This window comes from Mesoplodon bidens, assembly GCF_964165515.1.
Source record: "Mesoplodon bidens genome assembly, chromosome: 6".
In the NCBI taxonomy this organism is placed as follows: domain Eukaryota; kingdom Metazoa; phylum Chordata; class Mammalia; order Artiodactyla; family Ziphiidae; genus Mesoplodon; species Mesoplodon bidens.
In genome coordinates, this window is record NC_138162.1 from 42,628,092 (window position 1) to 42,650,557 (window position 22,466).

The window sequence follows — 22,466 nt, forward strand, 5'->3', positions numbered from 1 at the left end:
ACAAACAACCCAATCCAAAAATGGGCAGAAGACCTAAGTAGACATTTCTCCAAAGACATACAGATGGCCAAGAAGCACATGAAAAGCTGCTCAACATCACTAATTATTAGAGAAATGCAAATCAAAACTACAATGAGGTATCACCTCACACCAGTTAGAATGGGCATCATCAGAAAATCTACAAACAACAAATGCTGGAGAGGGTGTGGAGAAAAGGGAACCCTCTTTCACTGTTGGTGGGAATGTAAATTGATACAGCCACTATGGAGAACAGTATGGAGGTCCCTTAAAAATCTAAATATAGAATTACTGTATGACCCAGCAATGCCACTACTGGGCATATACCTAGAGAAAACCATAATTCAAAAAGACACATGCACCCCAATGTTCATTGCGGCACTATTTACAATAGCCAAGTCATGGAAGCAACCTAAATGCCCATTGACAGACGAATGGATAAAGAAGATGTGGTACATATATACAATGGAGTATTACTCAACTATAAAAAGGAACGAAATTGGGTCATTTTTTGAGACGTGGAGGGATCTAGAGACTGTCATACAGAGTGAAGTAAGTCAGAAAGCAAAAAACAAATATTGTATATTAACACATATATGTGGAACCTATAAAAATGGTACAGATGAACCAGTTTGCAGGGCAGAAATAGAGACACAGATGTAGAGAAGAAACGTATGGACACCAGCGGGGGAAAGCGGCAGGGGGGTGGTGGTGGCGGTGGGATGAATTGGGCGATTGGGATTGACATGTATACACTGATGTGTATAAAATGGATGACTAATAAGGGCCTGCTGTATAAAACAATAAATAAAATTCAAAAATTCAAAAAAAACCCAGTTTTCTTTGATGAAGAAGTTTTAAATTTTATTGTAATCTAATTTTTCTATTTTCACTTTTTTTTGCTTTTAGTGTAAAACTGTTATTTTTTAAAATTGATTGATTTATTTTGTTAATATTCTGTTAAGGAATACTCTGCCCCTGTACTCATGTGTGAAACTGGCCTGTTATTTGCCTTTCTCCTATTTTCCCTTTCTGGTTTTGTACCAAAATTATACCAGCCTCATAGAATGAGTTGAATAGTGAAAAAAGAAAAAAGAAAAGAAAACACTAACTTGAAAAGATATATGCAACCCTATGCATATATCTTTGCAGTATTATTTACAATAGCCAAGATATAGAAACCTAATTGTTGATTGATGAAAGGATAAAGAAGATATTGGTGTATATAAACAATAGAATATTATTCAGCCATAAGAAAAGAAACCTTGCCATTTGCAAGAACATGGATGGACCTAGAGTTTATTATGCTAAGTGAAATAAGTCAGATAGAGAAAGACAATAACCATATGATTTCACATATACGTGGAATCTACAAAACAAAACAAACAATACAAAACCATACGTGGAATCCAAAAAACAAAACAAACAATACAAAACCAGACTCATAGAGAACAAAACAGTGGTGGCCAGATGAGAGGGTGTTGGGGGGCAGCCAAAACAGGTGAAAAGGATTAAGCGGTACAAACTTTGAGTTATAAAAAAATTAAATCACAGAGATGCAATGTACAGCACAGGGAATATATTCAATAACACTGTATTAAGTTTGTATGGTCTCAGATGGTAATTAGACATCGATTTGACCATTTCAAAATGTATGTAAATATCAAATCACTATGATGTACACTTGAAACTAGTACGATATTGTATGTCAATTACACTTCAATAAAAAATACTCATGCATAAAGACAACATTAGGAAGATGAGGGCAGTAATAAGCATCAACTGGGAAAAATGAAGAGGGATATATACCTATTACAAGGAGATAAAAACATAAGAAGGAAGTGCAGCAGCACTGACACTTGATTTGACACTTGGTTTCTGTCATATTTGACTTCCTCTTTTCTGTGGTCTATTTTCTTTACTCTCTCAAGAGAATCTTCTCTTATATTTGTCCTAGTTGTTCTCCGTTCGACCATACAGATCCATTCTCTTGCCTTTCTCCATGTTCCTGGAGGCTACCACTTGGGATCGTGTCACCCAGGCTCCTTTATAGATTGACTTCTGGTTAGGTTTTGCCTGTGTTGCAAGGAGGAAGTAGAGGTCAGGGTATTAATTCCACCATTTCTTCCCTCCTGGGGCACTGTGGTTTTGACAGTGGCAACTTTCCTCCACAGTTCTAGCTCTTGTACCACAGCCCTTCCTCCCTAGTTCTGCTCTCCCTAAGCTTTAATGACAGTATTTCCTCCCCTTGTCCCCTTCAGCCCTAGGCATGGTAATGGATTCCCACTGTTGCAAGCTCTAGATGCCCCCAATTTCTCTTGTGTGGTCCTTTCATGAAGGGACTCTTCAAATAATCCCTTCATTAAAGCCTCCTCAGTTAAAATATCTGGACCTAATTTCCTGCCAGTACCTGAATGAATGCATCTTACCTTAGTTACATACTATTTTCAACACTAGAATTTTCTTCAGTAGTGTAATTTACACTACTCAGAGTTGGAGCTGAATAAATGATTTAAGTCAACAAATAATTTTTGAGCACTTACTATGTGCCAGGCACTGTGCCAATATCAGCTTATACAATGGTGACTGAGACAGATAAGGTCTCCGCCCGCATGGAACATACAGTCTACGGGGAGAGTTAGACAATACAAGATCCTTTAAGTTGCAAATGATAGAAAAGCTGAACCCAAACTGACTCATGCAAAAGGGGAATTTATTGGCTCATTAAAAAAAAAAAATCCAGAAATTGGGCTCGCTACCGCGAATGAAAAAAAATATCACCTGCGGTATCAGTGAACAAAGGATGTTGCAGCCATCAAGCCATTACATTACAGCCGCCCCCACGGTGAGCCCTGAGGGAACTCAGGATATGAACAGGATGGCCGCCATCTAGCAGTCAGCAGCTGCCGCCATCCCCCCACCCCACCCGATAGTGCACCCTGAGGAGACTCAGGATGAGAAACCACAGGGAGTTTGAAAAAGAATAGATACGTGTATAACTGAATCTCTTACCTGTACACCTGAAATAACACACTGTTGTTAATCAACTACGCTCCAATATAAAATAAAAATTAAAAAAAAAAACCCAACCAACTCAAGTAGGCCATTAGTAAAAAAGAAAAAAAGAAAAAGAAAGCACAGGATACTGGCCCCAGATCGCTGAGGTGCATGTCAAAGGAATGATTTCAGTGAGCCCAGACTCTTGCATCTTTCCATACACAGAAAAGCGCTAAATTCCATAACTTGAGATGTCTGGTTTTCTTTAATTAACAGTAACCTTTTATTTATTTATTTATTTAGATGTGGACCATTTTGAAAGTCTTTATTGAATTTGATATTGCTTCTGTTTTTTTTTTTTAATGTTTTGGTTTTTTGGCTGTGAGGCATGTGGGATCTTAGCTCCCTGACCAGGGATCAAACCTGAACCCCCTGCATTGGCAGGCGAAGTCTTAACCACTGCACCACCAGGGAAGTCCCCCAACAGTAAACTTTTGATGTTCTGACTACCTGGTCTTTGTTGCAAAAACTCCTGTGTATCCTGGCTCCTCCTTTACCTCTTCGGAGAATTCTCTCAGAGTCTCTATGAGATGCTGTGTCCTGGGCTTAAGTCTTCAGTTTTGTCCACGGAGTAAAACATAATTCTAAAATTTTAGATTGTGTATTTTTTCAGTTGACACTACCTATGAAGTTTTATCTAGGACCTCAAGCAATGTCACCAAAACCTATTTCTCTTACACCCCTGGTTCTGCTTTTCATGTGTGGGCTCAGTCCTTAAACTAGTTCCCCCCTCGGTGCAGCAAATGTGTTACAACTGAGAGTCCTAGAATATATTTCATTGCTTCTCATTGGCTGATTGGGAACGTGATGCTCTGATGGGCTCAGCAGGAGCCTCCTAGCCACTCTTATTATTATTATTTGCTGCAAAAAGCTTTATTATTTCCATTTGGTCCAGGGCTTGGATTAGGGCTCCAGGGTGGTTCAAAAGCAGCCTAATGGCTGCAGAGAGAGAGGTTTCAGGCAGAAGCCCTGACACCAGAGGGACTCCTCAAAGGGTGCTGGGCTCCAGAGGTTCCTAGTCGTGCTTGAGGGTGAGCATTTTGAAGAGATACACGTCCAGCCCAGACTCGGGGCCCCCAGCCTGTGGATGTTAGTCAGGTTGTTGCCATCTTCTTGATTAGTTTCACCTGCTCCTGTAGGAAGTGGCTCTGCAGGAAGTCACAGAGATGGGGGTCTACTCAGGCAGAACCCAACGCATGCAGATCCAAAAGGGCCTGGGTCAGGTTTTTCTCCATGAGCGCGGTGGCTTCTGTAGCCACCTGGGTTTTACCCCACTCATCTTGGGACGGCTTCTGCAGGTCCTGAAAGAGGGTGAGGTCACTGCTGGTGTTGCATCTTCAAGAGACACTCAGCACCCTTGGGATTCTCCTCCACCAATTTGTGGGAAAAGTGTCCCATGCCCTGCAGAGACACATCATAGCCAAGGTCAAAATAGAAGCCCAGAGAAAGTTAGTATAAGCAGATAGGGTAGGGGGTCCCCAGAGAAAGAACCAATCACGGCTTTCTTGACATAAATAAGCCATTTCTGGCCCAAGCCATTTTGTGATCTTAGCCTGGCCACAATGCTAGTCCTTTGAACAGATTTCAGTAATTAATGATCTTAAGAGAGCAAAAGAATGCAGAAACAAATGACTATTGTCAAGTAAGAGAAGTAACAATAGCAAAGATAATATATCAGTTGTAAAAACTCCCAGTTCTCTTTCAATGGTAAAGATTAACCTGAAGCTCTCAACCACCAGATCAACTGGAACCTAAGGGAGGAGGATGTTAACCTTTTCTGGACCCCTGTGACTTCTGTCAACTAAAGCTTGGAGTCTTTTGACCACCCAAGTCCCTTCATGAAAATGCATGTACCCTTAGCTTCCTCAATTTTACTGTTTAGGGAGACACTGCTTTGGGAAAGATCCCCAGTGTTCTCCTTACTTGCTGCAAGTAATAAATTCTTCCTTTTCTTGATCTTTGGTTTGGTTGTGTCAACTGAAAAAAATGGCACAATCTAAAAGTTGAGAATTTCAGCAGACTTTCTGAGGACTTAAGACCAGAAGACAGCCTCCCAGATAGCTCTGTGGGACTGCTCCAAAGAGGTAAGGGAGGAACCAGGATACAAGAGTTTTTGTAACCAAACCCAGGTAGTTGGAACATCAAAAGAGTACTGTTAATTAAAGAAAAACCAGACATCTTAAGTTACTTTAGTACTTTTTCATGTATGGGAAGATGCAAGAGTCTGGGCTCTTTGAAATCATTCCTTAACTGTCTAGGGCCTCCATACTGAATCAGATGCACAATCGGGGCAGCTGCAGTGGCTGAGGGATTGATGGCTGCAACATCCTTTGTTTACTGATATGGCAGGTGATGTTCTTCCACAGTTGTATCTTTTAACTAGACACCCACCAAGAGGCAAACCCAGTTTTTCGGGTAACAGTAGGTGTAGGAGGCCCGCAGATGCATGTAGGCCGGGCGGTTGATGACAGCCTCTATCTCCGTGGAATAATTTTGACAAATCTGGGAGCTCATGGTTGATTGGCATTAAGGAGCTAAGCTCAGAAAATGATGTTGGCTGGTGCCCGAGACCAAGGAGAGCTGAGTGGTTGGTCCAAAGGTTGCAAGTGATAAATAGGTTGGAGGGTGGATGGGGGCTGGAGGAAGGGGCGTCTCTGGGTCTGTTCTGTACAAACACTATTGAAGCAAGAGACACATCCATGGACTGTGGAGCACACTGCTTCCTGGCCATTATTAGAACGAGGAGTGGACTCTACTTTTGAAGCCTAATAGCTGTCAATAGAGAAGTGGCTTTCCTCGAGGAAAACTGCAGTACTGTTTCCAGAAGAAAGAAGCCCCCCAAACATTAGATGCTCATGAACAAAGATGAACAATGATATATCCTGATAATTAAACTAAAGCTGATCAATATTGTTAGGCAGGGCTTCCCTGGTGGCGCAGAGGTTGAGAGTACGCCTGCTGATGCAGGGGACACGGGTTCGTGCCCCGGTCCGGGAGGATCCCACATGCCGCGGAGCAGCTTAGGCCCGTGAGCCATGGCCGCTGAGCCTGAGCGTCCGGAGCCTGTGCTCCGCAACGGGAGAGGCCACAACAGTGAGAGGCCTGCGTACTGCAAAAAAATATATATATATATTGTTAGGCAAAATGCTTTAGTGGCTGCCTATTTCAGCAAAGCCTCATGGGTGTTAACCTGCGTTCGATTTGCACTGCACCTGTAGGGGTCAGTTCTCCTGTGCGTAGACAGCATCCCACTACTAATTCTGCCTCAGGGCTTTCTTGGCAGAATTTCTTTGGGAGCTTGCTCTGCCAGGTACAGGGTAAACTGGAAGTATTCACCAGGGGCAACCGTTAACCAAAAAAGGAGAGAAGTTGGTGGATAAAGGCCCCAGACTCCAACCATTTTAGAGAACAATTCTGACGCACATTCTACGTGATGCAGCAGAGGGCTCCTAGGGGGAGGGAGCCCCAGTAGTCCATAACCATACCCAGACAATAAGTGGGTCCTTTATTGGATTTTCCTCCTTCCTTGTCTCGTTCTTCTCCACTCTCTCTCTAAGGAATCCCTTCCTAAGTCCTAATCTCAGTCTCTGCCCAGGAGATATCAAAGTGAAACCCAGCTGAGACCCAAAGGCTGGACAGAGCTACCCATGCAGAGAGCAAGTGGAAAACTGTGGTTTTGAAAAGGAGAGTAGAACTCCCCCATCAAATAGGAAAAACAGGTCAATTTTAGGCCACAGGGGAGAGCAATGAAAGGTAAAAATGAAAGTGCATTTAATGAAGGTAAAACTGAATTGTTTCTACTGTTTTATATTAAGAAGGATTCTTAGAATTATTTCCATATTAATAAGCATAATTAATTTTGTAATGTGTATAATTATTAAAGTTGATTAGCTTTGTTCCCCCCATGCACTGCAAATATTTTGAAAGCAGGAATTTCTTGAAGCTGGTATCTCTAAATTAAATTAAATTCAGCAAATTTGCATTGAGTATATACCGTATCCAAAGTACTTTGCTAAGTGCTGTAAGACAAATTGTCCTTGCTTAAGGGGCCCTCAAAGTCTAGTAGAGGCAACAGATATACGTATCTGGCAAGCTTGAGACTAACCAAGGGAACTATTGGATTACAGGTGTAATCCTAGTACTGTATCTTGTGGCTTCTTAGTAAAGGTCATGTATTCATTCACCTTTTACCGTGTATATACCTTATACCAGATCTGTATGAAGGACCGCCTTTTAATTATTATTGTTATTATTATTCAGGTGCAAAAATATTAATTTGTCTCCAAAGGCCAACTCTTCTTATAACTACGGGCAAATTCTCCACCTTTGCCGTGAGCATCTTTCCTGTCTTTTTGAGACTCTCCAAAGAAAATCCTCATCTGATCTTTTTCATGGCCTCCCAGGCATATTTCCTGAGGGTTTTGGAAGCTCTCCCTCTGGGAAATGCAAATGCCACATTTACAGATTTGCAGAATGCTAGCTCTGAAAGGGATCTTAATGTTTTCTAGTGTTTTCCATAGAAATCTGTATATATACTGCATATCAAAAGGGATCGGGAGGTTTGCATCTGTAAGTGGCAGACTCAGGGGCTCCAGCTGCCCTAAAGGCCAAGGGGTTCAATACCTCTGCATGCTAGTGTGGCTAGACAGGGGCAAGCAGATGACTGTCAGCTTGCCCGTAAGCTGTTCCGGCCACATTTATGTTAGCTGGCACACTTGTTTGGAATAATACCTTAGAGATTGTTTAGTCCAGCCCTGCAGTTCATTTGCTTTCCAGAACTTCAGTTTTAGAAAAGAGGTAACCAAGGCCCAGAGAGGTGGCATGGCTTACCCAAGGGCACACACTGAATTGGAGTTTCTCCTCATAGCTCCATTTAGAGATGGCTCCTCTTCCGCAACTTAAGGTCCTTTCACAATGCTCTTATCCAATATAGGGAGAAGAGAGCTTACGGTGGGAAGCCGGGGAGAGATGGGTGTAGGGAGCAGTAGTAAAGTGCAAGGAAAGTTACATGCAGAAACACAGGATGTGAGACAGAGCATTCCTTTGCGTTTCAGGGAGCATATCCTGGATGCGTTTCGTGCTGAAGCAAGCGAATTATGATGATCCTCCCAAAATAACTTTGCTTTAGAGCTAAAGATATCCAGCCAGCCTCAAGGTTTCACAAGCCTTTTCCCCACAGCTCTTTGCTAATTGAATTAAACCCTTCTTGGCAATAGGGGAGTCTCCCAAAAACTGAACAGAAGGATTGATTTTGCACATGTAATGACTTGGCTTTCCAGTTGCTTCAGGCTGCCTGCCTCAGCTCAAATTCCTCCTTTAGCTACTGTCTGCTTTCATCTTCCTGTAATCATTAGTGATAGCCGATCCCATTACACTCTGGGGGCCTTCCAGGCACACTCTGTTAACTAATACTCATGATTGCTGCTAATTCATAGAGGGAAGAGCTCTGTACCGTCTGGCACATCTTCATAGTGTTCTCATCCACTTTTCAATTTCAGATGCAATGCCAAGGGAACTGAAGGTACTTCAGTTAGAAAAGGGAATGCTGCATTTTGTTTTCCAGAATCATGTATGTGCTAGAATCAAAGCCAGCAAGACAGGACAAGAAAAGTCACAGGATTATAGTCTGTCTTCGAGTAATTCACCTCCCATTACTGTGGACTTCTACTCACTTTCAAAGCTCACTGTGTTTTGCTCTGCCCAGAGCCCACACATAGCATTCTTCCAAGCTCTGAACCTTTCTCCCATTCCTTCATGGTAATCTGTCTTTTGTGGCCTATTTTCTTTTCATTAAACTCATAAATATCTAAAAATTATATTTCTAACTGCTAAGGCATCTCCCTCATAAATTAAATATTTCACAGCTCTAAGTTCCTCTGGAGAATTAGAATTTGCCTCAAAGGAGTGACTCCCAGGCTGAGAATTTCAGGGAACTTGATGAACCTGTAGTCAGAGATATTTGGGGTAGTCATTTAAGTTTTCTTTATTTCACATCAGCCACTCAGGTTAGTGTGAATGAGAAATGTTCCCTGCCATATCAGCAAACAAAGGATGTTGCAGCCATCAAGCCGTCACATTACAGCCCCCCTGACTGTGAGCCCTGAGGGAACTCAGGGTGGAGACAAACAGGCTGCCCACTGCCAAGCCCTGAGCCACTGCAGTCACCCCCAACTGTGCATCCTGAGGTGATTCAGGATGGAGAAAAGCAGAATACTGGCCCCAGATAGCTGAGGTGCATATCAAAGGAATGATTTCAATGAGCCCAGACCCTTGCATCTTCCTATACATAGAAAAGCACTAAATTCCTTAACTTGAGATATCTGGTTTTCTTTAATTAACAGTAATCTTTTGATGTTCCCACTACCTGGTCTTTGTTGCAAAAGCTCCTATACATCCTGCCATCCCCCCTTGCCTCTTCAGAGCAGTCCATCAGAGAGATCTGAGAGTCCTGTCTCCCAGGTTTAAGTCGAATGTCTGTCAAATAAAACATAACTCTCAACTTTTAGGTTGTGCTTCTTTTTTTTTCAGTCGACACTAGCTAACATTGCCTAGGAGGTGAATAGAAATATTTTACAGTGTTTATGGTTCTGTGCAAGATGGTAATCTGCAAAAAACTAAATCAGGAGCAACCTTATCCTGGAAAACAGAACTGGTCATGCAGGCCCTCAGTAAGAAACCAGAACATATGGATAATAAATAGTAAGAGAGACTAACTCAATTATTTATTCAGGTCCAATTCTTCTGTGGCTGTATGAACACAGCATTTATTAAAAATTGTCCATTTCACTTCCAGGAATAAACAGAAGCATGATTCATAAGGGAGGAAAAGGCCTGTAAGGTATGAAATCATCACCAGGCCAAAGAGGTGGCTACAGTTTGTCAGAATCACTGCTGTCAGTAAATAGTGAAACTTTCAGAATTTGGTTGCCCTCTGAATAAAACCAGAAAGAATGAACACATGACAAGTAGATTTACCTTTGGCAGAAACAATCCAGAGATGGTTTGTAGATGTGTGACTATTAGAGATTCAGGAAACCTCTAAATTTTATATAGCTGACCTACATATATCATCAAGACAAGGAATATTAGCAGAGAAAGCTATAGCCTACTAAACTGTGTTTTGCATAGAGCACACATATAGCAGTGTTCCACTGGAGCTGGCAGTACGGGTTTTACAGAACTGATTGTTAAATATTCAGGTAAATTCTGTTGGTTGCTTGAAATCAGCCACAGTGGGAATGTTTATACCACAGAAATTGGCAGTTGCTATAGACCATGGATTTTTGTTTGCTAGTTTTGTTTAGTTTTCAGAGAGTTGGTTTAACAGTCTACCACTGTCCAGCACTGCTAGAAGCAAAGAGAGCCTATCTGTCAGGAAAATGTACATTCCCATCTGTCAGAGAGGCATGTGTTGTGTGGAACTGGGAAAACTCACCAGACATTTCCCAGAACCTGGATGGAGTATTCCTCCAAGTCTCCTTCCTTCAGGTCTATGCTCAACTAAGCAACCTTCTACTTATTTATTTGGTACCAGTAGATGAATTGGTGTCAGATGGTATTCCTTCAAGTCCTGGGGCTTCTAAGGAACTGTTCTGGAGGACATCTGGGGAAAGAGGAGAAGATCACACTAGGCTGAGCAGCCCTTTCATCTGTCTTCAACAGGAGCAGCTTCATTTTCTCTGTTTTACATATTGGTCTCACACACACACACACACACACACACACACACACACAACCCAAAACAAAACAGTTGCTTGGAGAAAGCACTCCACCGCTAAAAAAAACTTTCAAAAATAGTAGGCCAGAGATTTTGTTTGCCAGAAAAGCACATCCCTTATTGAAGTTAACAGTTTATTTTTCTGGGTATAATTCGGCCACGTGTGAGTTTAGTTAACTTCAATCAGCTTCCTATTAACTGATAAATTTGCGATGCACCGACTGAAAATTCAAATATCTTGACTTACCATGTTGAAGACTAGACTCATCAGTGAGGAACTGCCCTTCTGAGACTTCGATCAGGGTGGTCAGCACACTTTCCTCTCTGATAGCTCTTTCTTACATGGAGCAACTGGGAAACTTTCTCTTTGCTACAAGGAAACTGGAAAATGTAGTCAGTCAGGTGAGCTGAGCTCAAGTCATGGGACGTTTCTGTCTATTAAAATGGTTCTTCTTCTAATTACAAAAGTGACCTGATGTCCAGTAAAATTTTTAGAAAATTAGAAAAGCAAAAAGAAGAAAATGGAAATCACTTTATCCACCACCCAAAGACAGTCACTATTACTTCTGGTGTATCGTCTAGCCATTTATACAAACACACATGTTCATCCACATACACATGACTTTTTTTTTCTTCCACATGACTTTTTTTTTTTAAAAGGAGGTTTTAAACTTTGAGTTTGCAATGTAATGACATTTGACTGGTTCTCATCACAGTTTCTGTATCTGTAATACCTGGGTACAGGTTGATCTGTACACGAAAGGCCTTTTCTCTATATAAAATTCTAAATAAAAGGTAATGTAAAAGCTTCAAATTTAAAAAAATCAAGTAGTTATTTTACTAGATACTACATGCATACAGTATAATCTAAAAGCATAATACGGTGTTCAATAAACGTAAGTCTCTCTGCCACAGTCTACCAGCTCTCCCCAGAGGCAACCACTGTTATCAGTTCCTTGTTTGTTTTTCAGAGACACTCTGAGCCTATGCAAGCATATTTGTAAAGTGTAACAGCTAATTTAAAGAGAAGATTTTTGGTTTATATATGGAAATAGAGCTCAAACATTTTCCTTCTATTAAAATATTCTTAAAAAGTCTTTCGTTGTTGTTTTGTTTTTATGCATTATTTTCCTTTATGGCTAGAGAAAGCTTCTCATCTATGGTCATTACTATTGTCATAATCATCAGCAAACATGAATTAAGTCCCGGTGTATGCAGGTTGCTGTAAGAATACTTTCATTTAGAGAATGAACTATCCTGACTTTGGGGGTGAAGGTTGGGGGTTGGTAAGATGATAATTGCATTATAATGAGACTTCCTCCAATTCAGAAGTAAGAAACATATCTACATTTTCTGTCTGGAAAGTTCAAAAGAAAAAACCCCAGCATAATCACATTTAGAATTGAGTAGGTTATGTTTGTTTAAGAAGTCAAGTAGGGCTTCCCTGGTGGCTCAGTGGTTGAGAGTCCGCCTGCCGATGCAGGGGACACGGGTTCGTGCCCCGGTCTGGGAAGATCCCACATGCTGCGGAGCAGCTGGGCCCGTGAGCCATGGCCGCTGAGCCTGCACGTCCAGAGCCTGTGCTCTGCAACAGGAGAGGCCCATGTACCGCAAAAAAAAAAAAAAAAAAAAAAAAAAAAAGTCAAGTAGACAGAGTATTCTCATTACTTACGGATAATCAACATGGAGGTTGTATTAGTTTTCTCTTGCTGCTGTAACAAATTACCATAATCACAGTGGCTTAGAATAACACACATTAATTATATTACAGTTTTGTAGATTAGAAGTCCAATACAGCTCTTACTGGGTTAAAATTAAAATTTTGACAGGGGTGCATTCCTTTCTAGAGTCTGGGGAGATTCCCTTTCCTTTCCTTTTTCAGCTTCTGGAGCCCACTGCATTTCTTGGCTTATGGCCTCCTCTCTCCACCTTCAAAGCCAGCAATGTTGCACCTGTCTGATCTGTCCTCTATAGTCACATCTTCCTCTGACCACAGCCAGGAAAGACTCTCTGCTTTTAAGGTCTCATGTGATTAGATTGGGCCCAGATAATTCAGAATAATCCAGATTGTCCAGAATAATCTTCCTGTCTTAAGGTCCTTGATTTAATAAATTCTGAAAAGTCTCTTTGCCATGTAAAGTAATATATTCATAGGTTCTGGGGATTAGGATGTGGGTATCTTTGGGGAGGGGGCATGATTCTGCCTTCCACAGGGATCAGGAGAAAAGAATTTCCAGGGAAATAAAGCATTCCTTCTATGCTGTTCTGTGTTGTGCGAGATTCTTGGGAAACTCCCCAAATGGAGCCTGAAATGGCTGGCTCTAGCCAATTAGCAAATTTTTCATTTCTTATAGGAACAAAATACTAGCATATCATGACCATTGTCCATAAGCAATGCAGGCCAGAGCCACTGAGTCTTTCCCTGTAAGATATTTTCATGTCTCTTTGAGCAATATCCACTAATCCTTTGGTTAAAATCCCTCTTATTTATGAATCCTGTTTTCTTACTTTTTTGGCATGCATTCCTTTATAAATAGTTAAGGCATAAGCCTGTCACTATGAATTTTAAACAATGCAAAAGGACGTTGTAAAAGTATTTTTACCAGTGTCCCAGAATTAAAGCTCATTAAGTCTCAGTTTCTCAGGGAGGAATCACAGGTCTAGAGTCCTTTGGCAAATCAAAGATTCCCACCTAGAACTAAGACTGAAAGCACTACAGATAATACCTAGATATTTTGGGGGACACTGTATATATGACCAGCTGTCTGAGGAAGAAAAAAATCAAACTTGGTTTACTGATGGGTCTGTATATATGCTGGCACCATACAAAAGTAGACGGCTGCAGCATTACAGCTCACACAGGGGTGACTCGAAGGACAACAGTGAAGGAAAATCCTTCCAATGGGCAGAATTTTGATCAATAGGTATGGATCCACGTTGCTTCTTGGGCAGTGGCCAATTGTTGGGCTGGTGAGTTAGGGACTTGGAAGAAATGGGATTGAGAGATTGGTGACGAGGAAGTTTGCAAAGGAGGTTATGTGGATGGACCTCTCTGAATGGGCACAAACCATGAAAATATTTGTGTTCCACATGAAAGCCCACCTAAGGGCATCTACTGCAGGGAAGGTTAATTACCAGATGGACAAAATGATGCTCTCTGAGATGTCAGTCACTTTCTCCAGCCACTGCAGTGTTTGCTCAGTGGACCCCTGAGCAAAGTGGCTGCAGTGGCTGGGATAGAGGCTATGCATGGGCTCAGCAACGTGGCTTATGCTTACTAAGGCTGACTTAGCTGACGCTACTTCTGAGTGCCTAACCTGCAAACAGTGAAGACCAACATTAAGTCCCAATCGGTGACTTCTCCAATGCATGGCACCCAGTAGCCAGCAGCTGGCACCCCTTCAGGCAGTTTCATAGTGGAGTGTCTCGGTGGGATGCCTCCCCATGAATAGCTTTCCCCAGCATCCTAGATGATGAAGTTCTAGTAAGTTCCAAAGGACAGATTTCCAGCACGTTCTGCCAGCACAGTATCACAGAGACTTCACCATCATCTCTGTGAGTCACTGCTGTGCTCTCTGCAAGATCTGGATCTTGAACCTGCAGACTGATACAGATAGAGAACAAATAATTTGATTGGTTATTGTCCTGAAATTTCCATCTCATTTTGATGAGAGGAATCAAAGTCCAGTCTAGCCCTAAGAGTATAAAGGTATGCCCAAATTTCACATATCTAAAAATAGGAAATAATGTTTCTTCAATAATTCATAAAAAATTATTTCTTACTTTTAAGCTGAAGATAATTCTGCATGACTTCTCTTTGTAGTTAAAAAAAAATCCAGATCTTTCATATTTGCATTAACTCTTGTTTTAAAAGGTGTTGTCCACAAAGTCGATTGTGACAGAAGAGAGTAATGTATAAATGAGACTTCCCAATGGTTGCCTTTGGTTTCAGGCTAATGCAGTCTATTGGTGCCCATGTTCCATGGCTACTTTAAAGCCAGGAAAACAATAATTAACCTTTGTAGGGACCTTATGATTTACAACCTGCTTTTACATATACTATACTTTTTAAAAAAATTTATTTATTTTTGGCTGCATTGGGTCTTCATTGCTGCACGCAGGCTTTCTCTAGTTGCAGCGAGCAGGGCTTACTCTTTGTTGCAGTGCGCAAACTTCTCATTGCGGTGGCTTCTCTTGTTGCACAGCACGAGTTCTAGGCGCGTGGGCTCAGTAGTTGTGGTGCATGGGCTTAGTTGCTCCGCTGCATGTGGGATCTTACCCAATTAGGGCTCAAACCCATGTCCCCTGCATTGGCAGGCAGATTCTTAACCACTGCACCACCAGGGAAGCCTACATATACTATAACTTCTAATCTGCTCAAAAACTTTCAAAATTAGTTATGATAACTTAAATAATGTAACCTTTTTGTTAAAATATCATATTTTTATTGCAGAAAGTTTAACAACCATTGAGAAATAAAAAGAACAAATTTTAAATGATCTATAATTCCATTATCAAGTGATAACTGTTGTTAAAACTTTAATGTTCCACTACCATATGACCCAGCAATCCCACTACTGGGCATATACCCTGAGAAAACCATAATTCAAAAAGAGTCATGTACCAAAATGTTCATAGCAGCCCTATTTACAATAGCCCGGAGATGGAAACAACCTAAGTGTTCATCATCGGATGAATGGATAAAGAAGATGTGGCACATATATACAATGGAATATTACTCAGCCATAAAAAGCAACAAAATTGAGCTATTTGTAATGAGGTGGATGGACCTAGAGTCTGTCATACAGAGTGAAGTAAGTCAGAAAGAGAAAGACAAATACTGTATGCTGACACATATATATGGAATTTAAGAAAAAAAAATGTCATGAAGAACATAGGGGTAAGACAGGAATAAAGACACAGACCTACTAGAGAATGGACTTGAGGATATGGGGAGGGGGAAGGGTAAGCTGTGACAAAGCGAAAGAGCTGCATGGACATATATACACTACCAAACGTAAGGTAGATAGCTAGTGGGAAGCAGCCGCATAGCACAGGGAGATCAGCTTGGTGCTTTGTGACCGCCTGGAGGGGTGGGATAGGGAGGGTGGGAGGGAGACGCAAAAGGGAGGGGATATGGGAATATATGTATATGTATAACTGATTAAATTTGTTATAAAGCAGAAAAAAAACATCATTATATATAGAAAGTAAAAATCATGCATCCCTAGTGTCTGCTCCTTGGCAATTCGGTGATAGCTTGCAGTGAGAAAACACTAATAAATTTGTATATATTTTGTGCACTGTTACATGTTAGTGCTGAGCTGTCCAAGAGTTGTCACTGAACCTTACCAAAAACTCATCTTCTTTCACTCAGACCAATGTTGATATAAGTTGGCCAACATAAAATTCCTCCCCCCCCCTTTTTTTAAATAAAGAGACCAATGAGATCTGACCTCACTTTCATAATGGAAAAATTAAGCACAAATATATGAAATAAAAACAGAATCCTAACAACAACAACAAAAAACTTTAATGTTCCAGTCTTGTTTTTATACATATAAAGACATATGTTTTTATAAAAATGGAATCATGTTGCATGTAATCTGCTAACTTACAAAACAAAGTATCATGAATATGTTTATGTGTCATTAAGTGTGTTCCTCTTAAACCATGATCTTAATCCTTTTGTAATTGGACCTCTTTAAGAATCTAATGAAAGTCATACTCCCTAAGCCCCAAAAGAAGCAGCTATGCAATTACACAATAAAAATTTATCAGTTAATAAATAGAGGAGGATCTAGGATTTATGGGATTTGAAGTTTATATGATTTTGGAGAGGCTATTTTATTTTTATTTTTTTGTTTTCAACTTTATTTTTTCTTAGGTTGCATGCTTACTTTTAAAACATTTAAATAATGCAAAATATATAAAATGGCAGTGCCTATCCCAACCTGGCCCCAAGTAATTCTAGTAAGTAGAATGGTATTTTCTCTTCTAGAACCCTATTTATGAAACTATAAATGCATAATAATTTCTGTAGTATTGATTTTAAAAAAATACAAATTTCTTCATACAATCCATACAGTTCAACTACTTGCTTTTCTCATTTAACAATATATCAGACACTGAAGAATTTCTTAAGTATGAGAAAATGAATTTAATTTTGACTCCCCATTTCTAAATTTCAATCTAATTAATGATTAGCTGGTATGAAACTATTTCTTTAATGTTTTCAAATCAGTTAATTATTAGTTGTTTGGAAGTGCTAAACAGTTTTATTACATAGAAATAAAGAGTACTTTTAGTGTTTGTGATTTCTGTTAAAAATTTATTATTTTGGTTATTAAGAACAAAACAAAACAAAACACTTGTCTAGATTGTAGGATTGAGAAACTGATATGAAAATGATGGGAAATTCCCTCCTTCTCACACTGTGGGGAGCCCTCTAAAAGGAAAAACACAAAATTATATATAAATGTATTTATTTAGAATGAGAAATTACAATATCTTGCTGGAGACTTGGAGATTCAGGTGCTTTTTATTATTATTTTTTTTTATTTTTAATTTTTTTTTGCGGTACGCGGGCCTCTCACTGTTGTGGCCTCTCCCATTGCGGAGCACAGGCTCCGGATGCGCAGGTTCAGTGGCCATGGCTCACGGACCCAGCCGCTCCGCAGCATGTGGGATCTTCCCGGACCGGGGCACGAACCCGTGTCCCCTGCATCGGCAGGCGGATTCTCAACCACTGTGCCACCAGGGAAGCCCTCAGGTGCTTTTTAAATGAGATCTGTTCAGGAATTTACCAGAAATGCTAAGTAGAAATCCTTCTTGATTGCAACTTGGCTTCCCCTTCATGCCTAGAAAATTCTTTAACTCTCAGCAATTCAGCACTCACAGGTGCCTGCACAAGTGGGGAGCTATGAGAGCTCTCTTCACTGCTCACTCCATTAGCCTCAAGGTAAATCCACAGCTGTTAATGAATGACACCTTTTGGGCCCCAGGTTAAAAACTCCTTCTCTACCACATCATTTTTTCATGGCTTCCTAGTCATCTATTGCATGGATGTACAATAATATGTTTATCCGGGTGCCTTCTCTTGAACACTTAAGATGGTTTATAATACCACTCTGGGATAATCATTCTTTTAGCTAAATCTCTGCCACTTCCCTGGTTATTTCCTTAGAATAAATTTCGTTAAGTGGATCAAAGGGTATGTCAAATTTTCAAATGTTAGATTTGGCAAGAATATTTAAGTTCATTTCACAAATGAAGAAAGTGAGAGTATAGTGGTTTACAGATAATGGATCGTTAAACTCAGTTTTTCTGACCCTGAATCATATATCATTTGATCTACCACCTGACCACTGGAAACCATTTGCCACTGTAAAAGGGTTTTGCCCCCAGAACCACACCATTGTGTGAAATGCTGGGGGTTGCTTCCCAGCCTTGTCATGTTTGTTTAGGTTCAGCTCAGGTTGTTCTTGCTGCACTTTTGCTCTGTTTTTTTATGGGAAACCTTTTAGTTTGACACATAACAACTGTTAGATATTTTGTTGAGTATTATCATTTGTTTAACTCCTCAGAAGATTTCAGGAGGATTGTGTCTGGCACATAGGAGGTGCTCAATAAACTGATAATTGTTACAACTCCAGATTGGATATGTATCAGAAACCATGTCTAACATTTATGTTTCCAGATGGAAATGACTGTAGACTTTGAGAGGACCACTTTTTTTTTGTGGTACGTGGGCCTCTCACTGTTGTGGTCTCTCCCGTTGCAGAGCACAGGCTCCGGACACCCAGGCTCAGCAGCCATGGCTCACGGGTCCAGCCGCTCCGCGGCATGTGGGATCTTCCCGGACCGGGGCACGAACCCGTGTCCCCTGCATCGGCAGGCGGACTCTCAACTATTGCGTCACTAGGGAAGCCCTGAGAGGGCCACTATTATTCTAAACCTTACGGCTATAAAGTTTCGTGATAAAGTTTGCGGCATTTTGTATATTTCTCTAATAAAGGTATGGAGGTAAGGAAATCACCAAAAGAGGAGAAAGAGATAGTTGGGCTGCAACACTCACCTTTCTCTCCCAGTCTAGTCCAAAGTTAAAATAATCAAACATTTATTGAATACTTACAAGGTATGGGCTAGACTGATTTGAAGAATCCCAGTTAAATGAATATCATTGTATGGTCAGACTCTGGTCTACAGCATACAATTATTTACAACAAGTTTTATGTATCATAATAGGGTGTGCTGACAAAGCTGAGGGAACAACAGGGATTGGTTCTGCATTTTACTTAGTTGTGTAGGTTAATCTACTGGGTCTGTGTCTTGGCCATTGAACCACACTAACAATGCTTATTGAACTACACTAACAATGCTTTGTTAAAGTTGAATGCAAATTGTGCAAAAACACACATTCACATTTTTATCTATATTTCTACATTGCAGGTTAATTCATTTAGGAAGATGCTCTTTGAATAAAGTTTCATGTATATTACCTACATTTAATTTCTGTAAAGTGTTAAATATTTAGATAATTTCTCAGATAATGCTTTTCAGCCTGGGTGGTTTGGGGTGGTAGTTGTTTTAAAATTATTTAAAATATTGTACCCTGCCTTTTGGTGCTCACAGTCAAGGAAACTGTGGCAGTTATAAAATGGCAGTCTCTTGTTTATCGGAGTAAAGACATCTGCCAAGGGCAAACTGCAGAAAGCACACGTGCTGCACCTCGGGTTACCTTTTGAATGACCTTCACATCTGCTTAATTTCTTTTAAACTTGATGATAAGAAAACAAAACTAAAACCTCACAGCTCTCAATTTATTTCCCTAACTGGTTGTAATAATTTTACATTCCTTAACAGCTACTATAAACAGCAGCAAACATGATCCATGCTATTGAAAAAAAGTAAATGGCAGTATTAAGAATATATTATAGTGCGTTTACATGCAGTCAAAACAGAAGGGGGTGTACCAGTATTTTACCTTTCTGACACATTACTTTGGCTCAGATAAAACATTCCGTCCTGCCTTCAGTGGCCCATTTAGCATTACCATTTTTGTGAACATATGTACGCACATTACAAAAAAAGCAAAAAATAAATCATTATGCTATTTTGTTCGCTGCAGCACTAGGTATCTGATTTACTGAGGCAGGGCCACAAAGTGGAATTTCGTTGTGTTCTGGGAGCCCAGCTGTGATAGCTGCTTGTCTTCACCTTCTTATTATGGACTCTCCTTGAGGTGAGGAAAAGGCTAAGTTTTACCGCGGTCCCCAGGGTCCAATGCCACCCCGGTACCACGTGGGTCAGAGGTACCGGGGTGGCATGGTGCTGGTCCGGGGCTGCTAAAAGCCTCCTAAGAGGGTGGGCGTGGGCTCCGGCTTAGTTCTGGGAAAAGGCGTTGCCTCTAACTGGGAGCGTACAGGAAGGTGACCTGAGGGACATGGGAAACCGCCCGAAGAACCATTTGGCTGGGTAGGCCGAGAGCTGCAGTGGTCCACAGCCTTCGTCGCGCACTAGCCCTACTCCAGACTCTCGGCCCGGCCTTCCCCGCCCCCAAACAACGGCGCGTGCGCCCCGCCCTCCCCTGCGCGCGCTCCCCGCTTCTCCACGCGCGCTCCCCAACACACCGAACCCCGCTCCTCCCCGCGGCGCGCGCCCCGCCCTCCCCGCGGCGCGCGCCCCGCCCTCCCCGCGGCGCGCGCCCCGCCCTCCCCGCGGCGCGCGCCCCGCCCTCCCCGCGGCGCGCGCCCCGCCCTCCCCGCGGCGCGCGCCCCGCCCTCCCCGCGGCGCGCGCCCCGCCCTCCCCGCGGCGCGCGCGAGCAGGCTGGCCGAGGAGTGCGATGGGCGGGGCACCGCGCTGACGTTGCCTGGGATGCGGGCAGGTTCCGCCGCCGCCTCCTCTTCTGCCACCAGGGTTTGTATGAAAACACCCGGCGGCGGGCGGCGAGGCATCCGCCGGGCCCCCGGAGAGCAGCCGCCTGCGCTGCCGACGACGATCCGGGTGCTGCAGCTTTACCCAGTCCCTGCCAGCGCCCCATCCTGAGCCGGTGAGCGCCCTGTCGCCGTCAGCGCGTCCGGGCCGGCAGCCCCTCGGCTGCGGCTAGCCCGCCCGCCACCGCTCCTATCTCCTCAGCCGCGGCGTCCTGGGGGCTGGGGAGGCGGGGAGGAGCGACCTCGGGCCCGCCCCGGTCTGCGCCCTGCGATCCCTCCGCCCCTTACCTGTCAGGTTGTGTAACCCGTGTCTTTCGGGGGGTGGACCGGGTCTTGAAGGGAACCCCTGATGGGTGGGGCCTTTGGCCGGTTTCTGGAAAACGCCCCGCCCCCACCCATGGAGGCTCGGTCGTCCCCGCTCCAGTCCCCGCGGAGGGTGCCCGGCGCGGTCTCCAGGCAGAGACGGCCCCATGCCCTGCTCTCCCTTTCTCTCGGTGGTGACCGCGCGGGTGGCTGCAGTACAGCGCCGGGCGGGGCCTAGGGGCGGCGGGCAGGGGCCGGGCGCGCACCCCGCCTCCCCAGCCGCCCCAGCTCCCAACCCCTAGGTGCGCCGGGCTTCAGGGTGGGCTGTGGTGTGACGTCGGCGATGGCTGGGCTTGCTCCCTCTCAGTGGGTAGCTTGGCCTGACGTGTGTTCTCTGCTTACAAATTGGCGCCCTGTGGGTTTGATTTGAACCTGAATCAGATCGCCCTAGATGACAGTGCAGAGTTTCCCTCCAGCCTTCCTTCCTGAGTTGCGGGTTCTTCATTCCAAGTGTTCAGGGACTCCTGCAACCCAACGCAAAGGCTTGCTGGGCTCAATGGTTGTTTCCCTCCTGTGCCTTTAAGTCTCTTAAAGTACCAGTGCAGTTTTGAATTGGTTCGTTTCCTTTCCTGGGCATTTACTCATCACAGAATAGAGTTTTACACATCGTTGTGAATGTTGATAACTTAAAGCCCATTTCTCATTTTAAGATAGCTTCCTCAAGTGCTTGCAGGTCTAGTACTGCCGATGACCTAATATGTTGTTAAGACTCATTCGAAATTTTCTTTGGCAATATTAATTCAGTGTGTTTTTTTTTTCTTTCAGGTATTCAAAATTGTAGCAGTGTTTATGATGTACGACAGTTTGTAGGTAGAAGGGACTTTAACAGTCTTCTGGATCACTCATTTTCACTTAGCGTTTATGTTCGTGTTGGAATCTTTTTTTTTTTTTTTTTTTTTTTTTTTTTGCGGTACGTTGGCCTCTCACTGTTGTGGCCTCTCCCGTTGCGGAGCACAGGCTCCGGACGCGCAGGCTGAGCGGCCATGGCTCCCGGGCCTAGCCGCTCCGCGGCATGTGGGATCTGCCCGGACCGGGGCACGAACCCGTGTCCCCTGCATCTGCAGGCAGGCTCTCAACCACTGCGCCACCAGGGAGCCCCCGTGTTGGAATCTTTATGTAAATCCGGTTATCTCTTTCTTTGTTAACCTCTGAATTCGTCTTATAAATTGTCTTTTTTTTCCCCCTGAGAAAACCAGAAACTGATTTTTATAATTGTATTGTGGAATGTTTTCAGTTCAGTAGGCCAAAAAAGTAGTAGTTTATTTAAGGCGTGTTATTTAAAACGTGTGCCAAATGTTAAAACCAAACAAAACCCTGAAAGATCTGTAAGCATTTTCCTATGTAATTACTGTGAGATAGTTAGCAGTACCTTATC

At 42.6% G+C, this 22,466-nt stretch overlaps 1 protein-coding gene and 1 long non-coding RNA gene across 4 annotated transcripts in view; one reads left to right on the forward strand and one right to left on the reverse strand.

The window, feature by feature from the left end:
- Positions 1-1,489: 1,489 nt before the first annotated feature.
- LOC308618398 lies at positions 1,490-21,742 on the reverse strand. The gene is made up of 4 exons (XR_014016005.1): positions 21,017-21,742; positions 11,040-11,173; positions 10,511-10,678; positions 1,490-4,476 (listed from the first exon to the last, which is right to left on the reverse strand). It is a non-coding gene; the product is annotated as an uncharacterized lncRNA (long non-coding RNA).
- The window catches only part of AGTPBP1 (ATP/GTP binding carboxypeptidase 1), a 173,639-nt gene continuing 171,852 nt past the window's right edge, over positions 20,680-22,466 (forward strand). For all 3 annotated transcript variants that reach the window (XM_081236170.1, XM_081236171.1, XM_081236172.1), the window contains exon 1: positions 20,680-20,844. The gene's annotated coding sequence lies outside the window, so the exon portion shown is untranslated. The remainder of the gene's footprint in view (positions 20,845-22,466) is intronic.